The 14,606-nt window shown below is 39.2% G+C and overlaps 1 protein-coding gene across 1 annotated transcript in view; it reads left to right on the forward strand.

Moving 5' to 3' along the window:
• The first annotated feature begins 553 nt into the window (after positions 1-553).
• Positions 554-14,606, forward strand: part of LOC133662511 (zinc finger protein 800-like) — a 68,981-nt gene continuing 54,928 nt past the window's right edge. The window contains exon 1 of the mRNA XM_062066579.1: positions 554-1,236. The gene's annotated coding sequence lies outside the window, so the exon portion shown is untranslated. The remainder of the gene's footprint in view (positions 1,237-14,606) is intronic.

Here is a 14,606-nt window from a genome sequence, read left to right on the forward strand (position 1 = left end):
GCATTGTTACATTAATATCAAACACCAGCGGGTGGTACTGAGTTTATAAACTATAGAACAACTTTATCGAGCTCATTTTACACAAAAAAGCTAGTATTTATTTACAAGCAGGACTTTGACAAAATGGCTGCTTATGGTCATTTATTTTGATTAGGGTTTAGAATGTGATGAAATGTGTGTTTTAGAGTTGCTAAACGGCTTATACCATACCAATATATCACATTCTGGTAACTCATTGATTGTGCTGAATGTATACATTTTTAATTGTTTGGTTATTTAAAGTGACAGGCTGCTCATTGTTGACATTAGCTTGATCTGTTAGCTTAGCACACAAACAGCATACAGTTGAGGGTTTTCTTCTAAATAATGTAACTATGTTCGCATTGTTACATTAATATCAAACACCACCTTGTACTGAGTTTATAAACTATAGAACAACTTTATCGAGGTCATTTTACACAAACAAGCTAGTATTTATTTACAAGCAGGACTTTGACAAAATGGCTGCCTTTACATTCATTGATTTACAAGTTGTGGTTTAAATAATGTTTGTTTGACTTTACAAACTGCATTATCGCTGTCATTTGCATGCATTTAGTTGGACTTCTAGTTGTGTCTTTCTTCGTAAAAGTGCATATTTTAACACGGAAGTGCACTATTTGTCAGGAAGATCATTAATTTGTAAGCAAACACTTGATCAAGTATATCTCCAAAGGTTGTTGACAATATAGGCCACAGGGTTTATCCTTTTAAAAATATGTGGTGGTTTTTTTTTTAGGAATAAATGCCCACACATGTGGATGTTGTCCCCCACAAAGTGAAGTTTAGGGTGTATTTTGGGGGTGTCTGCGTCCTCAAAGGCTTGCCGGTGCGTTTTGGGGGCGACACAAATTGGCGCTAGACGTTTGTGGCCTTTGGATAAAAGCTGGAGTGCAAATCAAACGGGATCATAAAGGCGACGCGTCGTGTGCTTTTTTGTTTTGGTGTGACTGTTATTTTTGTTTTTTTTGGTGTGTGCGTGCGTGTAATTAGTCACCCGTGTCGCTGTGCTCGCAGGACGGGAAGGAAGTGGAGTGTGCACCTTTGCGCAGAGGCAGCCTCGGCGCGGAGAGAGAGGCTCCTCTCTGGGTGCACAAAGACGAGCGGCTCGCGGTGCAACGAACACCAACCGGATCCCAACTCCCAGCACCTTCCCGCCGCCCCGAACACGCCGCCGACGTTACAGCATTCGACAAGGTAGGGCGGCTTGTTCCGCGTTGATATCCCGATGCTAAAGCTGCTCTCGGCGGCTCCGCTTCGGGCTCCCCGAGCGAGCTTGTTTGTGTAGAAAATGGCGTCATCGCCCTCTCGTTTCTGCCCGGCCGCGGCGAGCACACTTCCAGGGGGGGCTCCGGGGCGGCCATCGCACGACGCGTTCGCCCCCGCCGGGGAGCGCACGGCGTGTTTTCGCACCGAAAAACGGGTGCCGGCGGAGGCTGGCTAGCCGAGGCGGAGGACGCGCAAAGATGGAAGGGGGTCACCGGTCCTGTGCGCCAAGGTGCTGCGTGCTTTGGCGCACATTAGCACGGCCCCGGCCGGGATCGACGAGCTCCTACGGCCCCTGGGTGCTTCCATGTCGCCATTGCCCGTGCGATTAGCGTGTTTATGCGTGTTTTTAGCCTCTAACCAGCTCGTCTTTACGCCGCACTTCCCCGCCATGCTGCAGGCGGCCTCCACTTCGGCGTGAAAGGCGCATTTCGACGTCGATTCACGCTTTTAGCGCCTCTTTTAATGCACTATTAAACCGTGTAAACGGGAGATTTTCGCTGCGACTGGGGGGGCCCGGTGCTTCTTTACGCGAAAACACGACAGTTTGCTCAAAAAGTGCACGGCAAGTCCGGCCACTGCGCAACCACGGTGGCGCTGCTTTTTTTTTTGCGCAGCTGCCCTAACCGCCGCCAAGCACCGGCCAACCTTTTGTAAATACTCGGGACTCTTGGGCACAAAACAGGGAGCACAATAGTCACCGCGCTGGCCCCCTTTATGGCCCGTCAATGCGCTCCTAAGTCCCACTTGGGCCGCCCCCCCTCCCCTACCCCTGGCGGATCAGTGCACGCGTCCGGGCGGCCACCATACCCACGCAGGGGCTTCTCGAAAACACAACCATCTCGCCGTTTTAAGTTTCCACATAGTTTTTTTTTTATATATGCGAGCCTCATCCATGCTCCTCCGGCCAGGGAGACCACTTGCGTCACGGCCTCCGTGGATGTCCACGGCAGGGTGTGGAGCGGCTTAGTTGTGTTTGTGTGCAAATGGACACCAGTGCACAGGCTGTGGAGGCTCCGCACTTCCTCGCCCCGGAGTCGAACACGCAGCGTGCAGGCCGGCTTGGAAGAGAAGCGTGTCCATCCCCCCCTCCTCCCTTTCCCTTCCTCCACCTCCTCTTTCTCCCCGTCGTCCATTCTTTTTGTCTTTTTCTCCGGTCAATCGGCGTCATACGCGCCGGGGACCGCGCTTGGTGAAGGGGGGAGTTCGGCGTGGTTTTGCCTTCCATGGCGCACCACGCGTTCCTCTCCCCGAGCACTATTCAAACAGCACACGGCTGCTTTTGAAAATGATTACACTTCAAATAGGCGTTTATTCATCATCAAACTGCACATTTATCGCTTCATATTTGCTTTTATTGTCCCCACACATCGTTTGTGTTCTTACTAAATGCATTTACTGTGTGTGTTAGCCCCTTTTTCACCAAAAGTTCAGGAACTTTTAAGTTCCTGGAACCTTTAGTTACTGCAACTAAAGTTTCCTGTCGACCTGTGTGGTTTGTGCTGCCACCGCATATGACAGTTCAGGGGAGTTCATACAAAACCAGGCTGATGTGCATGAGTGGTACGCTACATGCATACACCATGGAAATAAACAGACAGGTTATATTTATTTTACTAAAGTTTAAAGGCCTACTGAAATGATTTTTTTTTAATTTAAACGGGGATAGCAGATCCATTCTATGTGTCACACTTGATCATTTCGCGATATTGCCATATTTTTGCTGAAAGGATTTAGTAGAGAAAATCGACGATAAAGTTCGCAACTTTTGCTCGCTGATAAAAAAAAGCCTTGCCTGTAGCGGAAGTAGCGTGACGTCACAGGAGCTAGTATTCCTCACAATTCCCCGTTGTTTACAATGGAGCGAGAGAGATTCGGACCGAGAAAGCGACGATTACCCCATTAATTTGAGCGAGGATGAAAGATTCGTGGATGAGGAACGTTACAGTGAAGGACTTGAGAGGCAGTGATGGACGTATCTTTTTTCGCTCTGACCGTAACTTAGGTACAAGCTGGCTCATTGGATTCCACACTCTCCTTTTTCTATTGTGGATCACGGATTTGTATTTTAAACCACCTGGGATACTATATCCTCTTGAAAATGAGAGTCGAGAACGCAAAATGGACATTCAGTGCCTTTTATCTCCACGACAATACATCGGCGAAATGCTTTAGCTACAAGCTAACGTAATAGCATCGTGCTTTAACTGCATATAGAAACAGAAAAATAAACCCCTGACGGGAAGTATAGATAGAAAATCAACAATACTATTAAACCGTGGACATGTAACTACACGGTTAATGCTTTCCAGGCTGGCGAAGGTTAACAATGCTGTGCTAACGACGCCATTGAAGCTAACTTAGCACCCGGACCGCACAGAGCTATGCTAAAAACATTAGCTCTCCACCTACGCCAGCCAGCCCTCATCTACTCATCAACACCCGTGCTCACCTGCATTCCAGCGATCGGCAGAAGGACGAAGGACTTCACCCGATGCGTTTGGCGGCCCGGAGACGTAGGAAGTCAAGGTGAGGTCGGCGGCTAGCGCGGCTAGCGCTCCAACAAAGTCCTCCTGGTTGTGTTGCTGTAGTCCGCTGCTAATACACCGATCCCACCTACAACTGTCTTCTTTGCAGCCTTCATTGTTCATTAAACAAATTGCAAAAGATGTCCAGAATACTGTGGAATTATGAAATGAAAACAGAGCTTTTTGTATAGGATTCTACGGGGTACCATAACTTCCGTTACTCTGACTTCGTCACGCGCATACGTCATCATACCGCGACGTTTCAGCCGGATATTTCCCGGGAAGTTTTAAATGTCACTTTATAAGTTAACCCGGCCGTATTGGCATGTGTTGCAATGTTAAGATTTCATCATTGATATATAAACTATCAGACTGCGTGGTCGCTAGTAGTGGCTTTCAGTAGGCCTTTAAAGGCCAACTGAAATTAATTTTTTAAAATTTAAACGGGAATAGCAGATCCATTCTATGTGTCATACTTGATCATTTCGCGATATTGCCATATTTTTGCTGAAAGGATATAGTAGAGAACATCGACAATAAAGTTCACAACTTTTGCTCGCTGATAAAAAAAGCCTTGCCTGTACCGGAAGTAGCGTGACGTCACAGGTTGAAAGGCTCCTCACATTTCCCCATTGTTTACACCAGCAGCGAGAGCGACTCGGACCGAGAAAGCGACGATTACCCCATTAATTTGAGCGAGGATGAAAGATTTGTGGATGAGTTACGTGAGAGTGAAGGACTAGAGTGCAGTGCAGGACGCATCTTTTTTCGCTCTGACCGTAACTTAGGTACAAGCTGGCTCATTGGATTCCACACTCTCCTTTTTCTATTGTGGATCACGGATTTGTATTTTAAACCACCTCGGATACTATATCCTCTTGAAAATGAGAGTGGAGAACGTGAAATGGACATTCACAGTGACTTTTATCTCCACGACAATACATTGGTGAAGCACTTTAGCTAGGGAGCTAACGTGATAGCATCATGCTTAAATGCAGATAGAAACAAAATAAATAAGCCCCTGACTGGAAGGATAGACAGAAGATCAACAATACTACTATCAGGAGACACCGAACCAAACTCTGGACATGTAACTACACGGTTAATGCTGTGCCGCCTGTCGAAGCCTAGCAATGCTGTTGCTAACGACGCCATTGAAGCTAACTTAGCTACGGGACCTCGTCAGAGCTATGATAAAAACATTAGCGTTCCACCTACGCCAGCCCTCATCTGCTCATCAACACCCGTGCTCACCTGCGTTGCAGCGATCGACGACGCGACAAAGGACTTCACCCGATCATCGATGCGGTCGGCGGCTAGCGTCGGATAGCGCGTCTGCTATCCAAGTCAAAGTCCTCCTGGTTGTGTTGCTGCAGCCAGCCGCTAATACACCGATCCCACCTAGGCAAGGCAAGGCAACTTTATTTGTATAGCGCTTTTCATACACAAGGCAGACTCAAAGTGCTTCACAGACAACAAAGTGAAATGAAAGAAAATAAAAGCAAAATTAAAATGCAGACAATAAAAATAAAAACAGTGCAGACGTTAAAAGTTAAAAGATTAAAAGATTTAGCTGAAAGCTAAGGTGAACATAAAAGTCTTCAGTCTAGTTTTAAAAGTAGTCAGAGTTGGGGAAAGTCTGACATCTTCAGGAAGTTTATTCCAGCTATTTGTTGCATCGTGACTGAATGATGCTCTCCCTTGATTGGACTTTACTCTTGGAACCTCTAACAGATTGCTCTCAGAAGAGATCTAGAGGGCTTATATAGTGGGAGCATATCAGTGATATATTTGGGCCCTGGACCACGTAGTGATTTATATGTGAGCAGGAGGATTTTGAAATCAATTCTCTGACGTACAGGGAGCCGATGTAAGGATTTAAGAATTGCTGTAATGTGCTCACATTTTTTGGTCTTTGTTAGAACTCTAGCAGCAGCGTTCTGAACCTACAGCTTTCTTCTTTGCAGTCTTCATTGTTCATTAAACAAATTGCAAAAGATTCACCAACACAGATGTCCAGAATACTGTGGAATTTTGCCATGAAAACAGAGCTGTTTGTATTGAGATACAATGTGTCCGAATACTTCCGTTTCAACCATCGACGTCACACGCATACGTCATCATACATAGACGTTTTCAACCGGAAGTTTAGCGGGAAATTTAAAATGTCACTTTATAAGTTAACCCGGCCGTATTGGCATGTGTTGCAATGTTAAGATTTCATCATTGATATATAAACTATCAGACTGCGTGGTCGCTAGTAGTGGCTTTCAGTAGGCCTTGAAAGGCCACACTTCCGGTTGAACATCTCCTTTGGATATGATTTATGCGCGTGACGTCATAAAATGCACGGAAGTGTTTGGGCCCTATTGGACACAATACACAAAGCTCTGTTTTCTTCGACAAAATTCCACAGTATTCTGGACATCTGTGTTGGTGAATCTTTTGCAATTTGTTTAATGAACAATGGAGGCTGCAAAGAAGAACGTTGTAGGTGGGATCGATCGGTGTCTTAGCGGCTAAGTACAATACTTACAGCAACACAACAAGGACTACTTACCCTGATAGAAGACGCCTAGCTGATGCTTGCCGCCAAACCCACGGATGAAGTCCTTCGTCGCGCCGTTGATCGCTGGAACGCAGGTGAGCACGGGTGTTGATGAGCAGATGAGGGCTGGCTGGCGTAGGTGGAGCGCTAATGTTTTATCATAGTTCTGTGAGCTCCGGCTGCTAAGTTGCTAAATTAGCCTTAGCGTCGTTAGCAACAGCATTGTTAAGCCTTACCAGGCTGAGAATTTTTAACCGTGTAGTTACATGTCCATGGTTTAATAGTATTGTTGGTCTTCTGTCTATCCTTCCAGTCAGGGGTTTATTTATTTTGTTTCTATCTTCATTTGAGAACGATGCTAGCACGTTAGCTCAGTAGCTAAGTGTGTCACCGATGTATTGTCTTGGAGATAAAAGTCACTTTAAATGTCCATTTCGCTTGCTCGACTCTCATTTTCAAGAGGATATAGTATCCCAGGTGGTTTAAAATACAAATCCGTGATCCACAATAGAAAAAGGAGAGAGTGTGGAATCCAATGAGCCAGCTTGTACCTAAGTTACGGTCAGAGCGAAAAAAGATACGTCCATCACTGCCTCTCAAGTCCTTCACTCTCACGTTCCTCATCTACAAATCTTTCATCCTCGCTCAAATTAATGGGGTAATCATCACTTTCTCGGTCCGAATCTCTCTCGCTCCATTGTAAACAACGGGGAATTGTGAGGAATACTAGCTCCTGTGACGTCACGCTACTTCCGCTACAGGCAAGGCTTTTTTTTATCAGCGAGCAAAAGTTGCGAACTTTATCGTCGATTTTCTCTACTAAATCCTTTCAGCAAAAATATGGCAATATCGCGAAATGATCAAGTATGACACATAGAATGGATCTGCTATTCCCGTTTAAATAAAAAAAAATCATTTCAGTAGGCCTTTAAGATCGAATCTGTAGCTGCCATAATGACGTAAGTCTTCAACTATACAAAGTATTGTCGTTGTGGCTTGTGCAGCCCTTTGAGACACTCGTGATTTAGGGCTATATAAGTAAACATTGATTGAATCTGCGCTTTTGCATGATGTACTAGTTACTATGGTAATGTAATTAGTTACTATGGTAATCTAAGTCACAGCAGCTCAGACGAGGCACCAAGCAGTGTGGGTGGGGAGCGTTTCCACAGAGTGTCAGCCTGAATTGCGGGTGTCAGGGACAGACCCGCAGCTAATTGTTTACACATTCTGGAAATGCTATTGGAAAAATAAACAAGGAACATTCAAAAAAGTGGAATGTGGTGAAATGTAACGAGAAAAAGTTGACACAAAGCTGCCATGCAGGCTGTTTTCTTTTATTTTGTCTTTCTTTTTTTGCCATTGCTCAAGAAAATAATAATAATGACAAAAAAATCCATGTTATAATGAATTATTTTCAAGGCTCCAGTTACTTGAAATATTTCACTTTAAAATGTCTTATGGGGTAAATATGGCATATATTGTGTAGATGCCATATAAAAACATTAAAGTTTTATTTGACAAAAGAGCATAAAACAAACAAAATAATAGTTCAAACGTAAAATCGACAGATAAATCTCGTAACTTAAAGTGTTGAAAGTAAAAGAACAGCCTAATAAAAATGTATCACTTTCTGAGTGGGGCACCTTTGGCATCCCAAATATATTTAGTGGTATTTTATTTATATTTTCACTGTGATTACTCAAAAATATTAAAGAATTAAAATCAATAGTGTCCTTCATTATTGATCTTTTAGGGCTCTAATTACTAAATACTGCATATTTCAGTTTTACTATAAAAAAACTAAGTTGTTTTTGACAGAAAAGCCATAAAACCTTTTTTTTTAAAATTACTTTATATGAACTTGAAGTTGATATAGAGATTTACTGTAAGCGTTAAATAAAAAATAATAATAATTTGACTTATTTTTAACATTTTAATGACTGAGACTAGGGATGTCCGATAATGGCTTTTTGCCGATATAGGATATGCCGATATAGTCCAACTCTTTAATTACCGATACCGATATCAACCGATACCGATATCAACCGATATATACAGGCGTGGAATTAACACATTATTATGCCTAATTTGGACAACCAGGTATGGTGAAGATAAGGTACTTTTTAAAAAAATGAATCAAATAAAATAAGATAAATAAATTAAAAACATTTTCTTGAATAAAAAAGAAAGTAAAACAATATAAAAACAGTTACATAGAAACTAGTAATTAATGAAAATGAGTAAAATGAAGTGTTAAAGGTTAGTACTATTAGTGGAGCAGCAGCACGCACAATCATGTGTGCTTACGGACTGTATCCCTTGCAGACTGTATTGATATATATTGATATATAATGTAGGAAGCAGAATATTAATAACAGAAAGAAACAACCCTTTTGTGTGAATGAGTGTAAATGGGGGAGGGAGGTTTTTTGGCTTGGTGCACTAATTGTAAGTATCTTGTGTTTTTTTATGTGGATTTAATAAAAAAAAACAACAAAAAAAAACAAAAAAAAAACGATACTGATAATAAAAAAAACGATAATTTCCGATATTACATTTTAACGCATTTATAGGCCGATAATATCGGCAGACCGATATTATCGGACATCTCTAACTGAGACCCTTTATAGTCCCCGGGACCCCAAAAGGTAAAATACATAAAAAAATCCATATATTTTGTTATGTTTTGAAAATTAAAAACATCAAAATGGCCCCCACATGCTTTAATTTTTCCGTGTGCGGCACTCTGTGGAAAAAGTTTGGACACCCCTGATGTACAGTATATGATATATTATGTTTATATCATATATAACAATTGCCATGCACAATATTACAGTATATGTAACATCTGCAGCATAAAATAGAGAGTAGATCCAGCAGAAAATAGACATTAAAACAAAGAGAGGTAGCTAACATGTCAGGTGTTCAGGTAATAGACAGATATCATCTATTGCTGTATGGCGAGTGATTATACATAGATTATACATATCAGATTGTAAGTGAGTTTTTTTTTTACCCTTGGCCATATTTCACTGTGTTTGTTGCATTTTTGTTGCTTGATTGTAAAATATGTCAATAGAGCGGGGGTGTGACGTTCATATGTTGTCAATATTCAGTTTTTATCGTTCATAGTTAATATTGTAAATCCCACATTCTTTATTTTCAGTAAAAAAAATTCCATTCTGTTTTTTAAGGCGGTCTGTCATAACGTTTTTTTTAGCATTTAATCAGACATTATTGTGAGGTTTTGTATAAGTGTTCCTACAAATAGATATACCGGCCCCCAGACACATTTTTTCCCGCTAAATTTGGCCCCGGAGTCAAAATAATTGCCCAGGCCTGCTCTAAAGTTAATGAGGAACTTTGCAAAGTCCTACCTCGCTACCAGGAACTAAATTAGTTCCTGTGGAACTTTATTTACGTGAGTAGTTTTTGGTGGAAACGCAAGAGGGTACTTCATTTATCTGGGTAAACAGGAAAGTGGGGGGGAACAAAAGGCCCAATGTGTGTGTGGTATCAGACAGGTTGTTGCATTAGTTGTTAACTGATGGCCAGCTAGACTGACTTTGTGTTATCCTGCACTTTTGTAACTTTGTCTCTTTGCAGTCCAAAAACTGTGTTCTATCTCAGGCTGGGCAGGGAATGGAGTTTATAGCATGAGACAATACAGTTTGTCTTGTTATGTTGTGTTTAAAATACTCAATTCGCTTCTGGAAACTCTGTGTGTGAGAGTGTCTGCCGGTTTTTATGACCAAAAAAAGTGTATGGTGTGTCCATTCATCCACACCCATATTACGTCTAGACTACTGAGAACCAATTGGGGGAAGTGTTATTTTTAAACCTAATCCCATGTAAATGTAGGCTACAATGAAGACTAATGTTTGTTTACGACTATTTGTAGCATCGTGTTACACATTAGAGAGTGGAGAGAGGCGTTAATTGTGACTTTCAACAAGTACTCCAGTCTTTCATCATTTATTATTTACTTGAATACTACACATAATAATAATAACTATATTTTTATAGATCGACTGGGTAGTCCAATACAATATGCTTTAGGCCAGGAGTCACCAACCTTTTTGAAAGCAAGAGCTACTTCTTGGGTAGTGATTAATGCGAAGGGCTACCAGTTTGATACACACTTAAATAAATTGCCAGAAATAGCCAATTTGCTCAATTTACCTTTAACTCTATGTTATTATTAATAATGAATGATATTTACACTTAATTGAACGGTTTAAAAGAGGAGAAAACACGAAAAAAATGACAATTAAATTTTGAAACATAGTTTATCTTCAATTTCGACTCTTTAAAAATCAAAATTCAACCGAAAAAAAGAAGACAAAAACTTAAAAAAATAATTTATGGAACATCATTAGTAATTTTTCCTGATTAAGATTAATTTTAGAATTTTGATGACATGTTTTAAATAGGTTAAAATCCAATCTACACTTTGTTAGAATATATAACAAATTGGACCAAGCTATATTTCTAACAAAGACAAATCATTATTTCTTCTACATTTTTCAGAACAAAATTTTTTAAAAGAAATTCAAAAGACTTTGAAATAAGATTTAAATTTGATTCTACAGATTTTCTAGATTTGCCAGAATAATTTTTTTGAATTTTAATCATAAGTTTGAAGAAATATTTCACAAATATTCTTCGTTAAAAAAAACAGAAGCTAAAATGAAGAATTAAATTAAAATGTATTTATTATTCTTTACAATAAAAAATTTTTTTTTTTACTTGAACATTGATTTAAATTGTCAGGAAAGAAGAGGAAGGAATTTAAAAGGTAAAAAGGTATATGTGTTTAAAAATCCTAAAATCATTTTAAGGTTGTATTTTTTCTCTAAAATTGTCTTTCTGAAAGTTATAAGAAGCAATATAAAAAAATTAATGAATTTATTTAAACAAGTGAAGACCAAGTCTTTAAAATATTTTCTTGGATTTTCAAATTCTATTTGAGTTTTGTCTCTCTTAGAATTAAAAATGTCGGGCAAAGCGAGACCCGCTCGCTAGTAAATAAATACAATTTAAAAAATAGAGGCAGCTCACTGGTAAGTGCTGCTATTTGAGCTATTTTTAGAACAGGCCAGCGGGCTACTCATCTGGTCCTTACGGGCGACCTGGTGCCCGCGGGCACCGCGTTGGTGACCCCTGGTTTAGGCTGTCAAATAATTAAACAAAGTCTAATCAGATTCATCACAGTTTACTAATTAATATTGATCTAATTTTCATAAATGTCATATATATGCCTATTTTGACTGTACAATATTCATAGAAAGATAACTAATTGCACATCTAAATGTATTTAACATGCTGTATGTTTACGAACCGCTCCAAATAGGAGAAATATAATCTTAGAGAAAAATGTAATATAAAAGATGTGTACGCACGTATAACACTTAAGACCTTCAGTACATCAGTATGTGGAATTACATTATGGAATGGATTAAGCAAATACATCAAACAATGTACTAATATAATCCACTTCCGTGTTTCCCATAAACTGCCAAGATACCTGTGGCGGTGGGGGCGTGGCTGTGGGCGTGGTCACCATGACATCATCAAGTAATTTGCATAATTTACTAAAATATGATTTTCTCTAAAAAGGCTAAAAAAATGTATACTTACTAATTAATAATAACAGTTTTGTTTTAAACGTCCATCCATTTTACAATATAATTACAACACTTTATGTACATATTTATATACAGATTCGAACAATAAGTTATTCACTGAAATTTATTTATTAATTGTGGTTCTTACAAAAAATATATCTTATAAAATATAAAAGCTAAAATGTCTCTTAAAGCTTTGCCCCTTTAATTAGTGCATACTAAATAATTTAACTTTAGCCTACTACTACAACCATATTATTTACCAGCAACATAAAGTGAAACAGAGGCAGAGGTGTCCTGCCACAGTCAGTAACAAATAAACAGAAAACAGTAGTGGTCAAATACAAATAAGGCAACAAGAGAAGTATCCTACACTTCTCTTTTGTAAAGTAAATGTGAACAGCCTATATGGGCGGACGTAATTCTTTCGTGGCGGGCCGCCACAAATAAATGAATGTGTGGGAAACACTGCACTTCAAGAAACTCTTCAAACTTAAAGTGTTGGCAAAGTACAAAGAAGAAGAACCATGATAAACCTTCTGAATTTATTTCATCCATCCATTCATTGTCTAGATAATCTTACTTATCTCACCATAGGAAATATAATATACCTCACTAATTATTATTTATTTATTTTTGATGTTATTAGTTATGGAGTATATTGTGAATAAATTGAGAACAGGAAGTGAACAAAAGTTTTAGCAACTGCCATGTAAAGGAAAAGGGGAAGGATTAAATAAGCTCTGCTTCTTCCTACTCCCTTTTTGAACATGTTGAATAGAGAAACTGGAAGTTGTGACGTACCATGTTGTATGCATGTGTGTTCCAAATAAACACAAACTCAAGCTAGGGATGATGTTTGATAAGAAATGATCGAGTTCGAGCCCATTATCGAATCCTCTTATCGAACCGATTCCTTATCGATTCTCTTATGGAGTCCAGATAGGTTGTTGTATATGGAAAAAAAACACACAATATTTGGTTTAACAAAAGCTCACTTTTATTATATAAGAAAAAAATAAAATCTAATAAATAAATAAATATTGACTGTTACCCCCCTAAAAAAATAAAATAAATACATATTGACTGTTTTTACCCAAAGTATATTAAGTGGGATTTTTCAGAAAAACAAATATATACAGTAACACAAAAACAACCTGTCTCTGTGATCACTATAGGTGTATAAATAATAATATAGTGTTAAATAAAATCAGTCCCTTGGGCACAAAACTGAAAATAATACAGCTCTCCAAAAAGTGCACTTCTGCTGCTATTGGAACATAACTGTTTGTTATGATGCTTTGACATTTTTGCACTTTATTTTCTTTATTGAAAGAAAATTCTATGAAGAGAAAAGTTGTTTGCAAATGTGGTTACAATGCTAAACAATGAAAAGTTAAAGCTAAAAAAAGAAATACACTTTTATTGAGTTAACATCATTTCTTTATAGGGGGAAAGATGTGATGTTATGAGCTAGAGAATATAACAACTACACTACCCAGCATGCAACGGGAGTGACGAGCATGCGCGGTAGCCCCGAAAAGTGTTGTTGCATGTCGCCACCCGGCAGCTAAGAATGAGTTTATGAACACGCTGTGAAAGTAAACGTCAAGAACTCAGCCAACACGCCTCGTCTGCATTATTTATAATTAGACAGACAACACATATACAGTGTGATTTTGTAACGCTTACAAGGAAAGAAAAACAAAAGTTAAAAAAGGGAGATGTGTTGTATATATATGTATGTGCTGCGGTTGCTTTAAAGGCCAACTGATGTGAGATGTTCGTATTTAAACGGGGATAGCAGATCCATTCTATGTGTCATACTTGATCATTTCGCGATATTGCCATATTTTTGCTGAAAGGATTTAGTAGAGAACATCGATGATAAAGTTCGCAACTTTTTACCACTCGCACCACAGCTAACGTTACCCATGCTGCTACCTCTCTGCTCCGCGAGGGCGTATACGTATGTGACGTATGTAAGAAGGTGCGCTTGTTTTATGTCTCTGTGAGAAGGAGAGACTAGAAAGAGTGAGAAGAGCCTGTAGTGTAATGCCAGCAGCTAAAAGCAACTGCGTGAGAACGTATACTCCAATATCACGATATAGTCCTTTTCTATATCGCACAGAGACAAACCCGCGATATATCGAGTAATACGCGATATAGCCCTACTTGAAACTAGAATATCAACTGATACAAAGCTGTGTCATCAACACTCACAAGTATAAAACTACTTTTTTAAAGTAATCATTTCTTACTTCAAGCATGAAAAAAAAAAATCATGATGCCGAGCGCATATCATTATGTCAAGATAATGGCACTAGCATGTACTTAATTTAAGAATATTTTTCAACATATTCAGCAAAAAAGGTCTCTTTTTCTACCAAGAAAAGTGCACTTGTTATTGGTGAGAATATACTTATTTTAAGGTATTTTTGGGTTCATTGAGGTTAGCTAATTTGACTTGTTGTGGAAAGTCTTGACAAGCTGAATTTTCTTGTTGTATTGGCAGATAATTTTGCTTAGTTCAAATAAATAAATAAATACCCCTAATTTTTGTTTAGTTTTTTCTTGTTTTTGAACACTGACTTT

Source organism: Entelurus aequoreus, linkage group LG12 (assembly GCF_033978785.1).
Source record: "Entelurus aequoreus isolate RoL-2023_Sb linkage group LG12, RoL_Eaeq_v1.1, whole genome shotgun sequence".
Lineage (NCBI taxonomy): Eukaryota > Metazoa > Chordata > Actinopteri > Syngnathiformes > Syngnathidae > Entelurus > Entelurus aequoreus.